The following is a 364-nucleotide window of genomic DNA, read 5'->3' on the forward strand; positions in this document are numbered from 1 at the left end:
TTAACTTAAGCCAGTTTTTGAACATACGTGATTTTTTCCACCACCTCCAAATCACCCAAATTTTCTTTTACATGGTGATCCACATGTGCCAAACATGGCTATGAAAGAAAATTTCGAAAATTCATAATTTACAATGCCCCCTTGAGGTATAGACCGATGGTTTGACCAGTCAGTCTAGAGGGCATTATAAATTAATAAAAAATTCAAAAATATAAAACCTTGGAAAACTAGCTTTGTTTGTGCAATAGATCATGTGTGCCAAAATAGGGGTGATTTGAGGTGGTCGAAGAAATCATCGCATTCCGGAGGGGCCATTTGGTATAACTTCAGCCAGTTTTTGAACATACCTGATTTTCTCCACCAC

Source organism: Triticum aestivum, chromosome 6D, assembly GCF_018294505.1.
Source record: "Triticum aestivum cultivar Chinese Spring chromosome 6D, IWGSC CS RefSeq v2.1, whole genome shotgun sequence".
NCBI lineage: Eukaryota > Viridiplantae > Streptophyta > Magnoliopsida > Poales > Poaceae > Triticum > Triticum aestivum.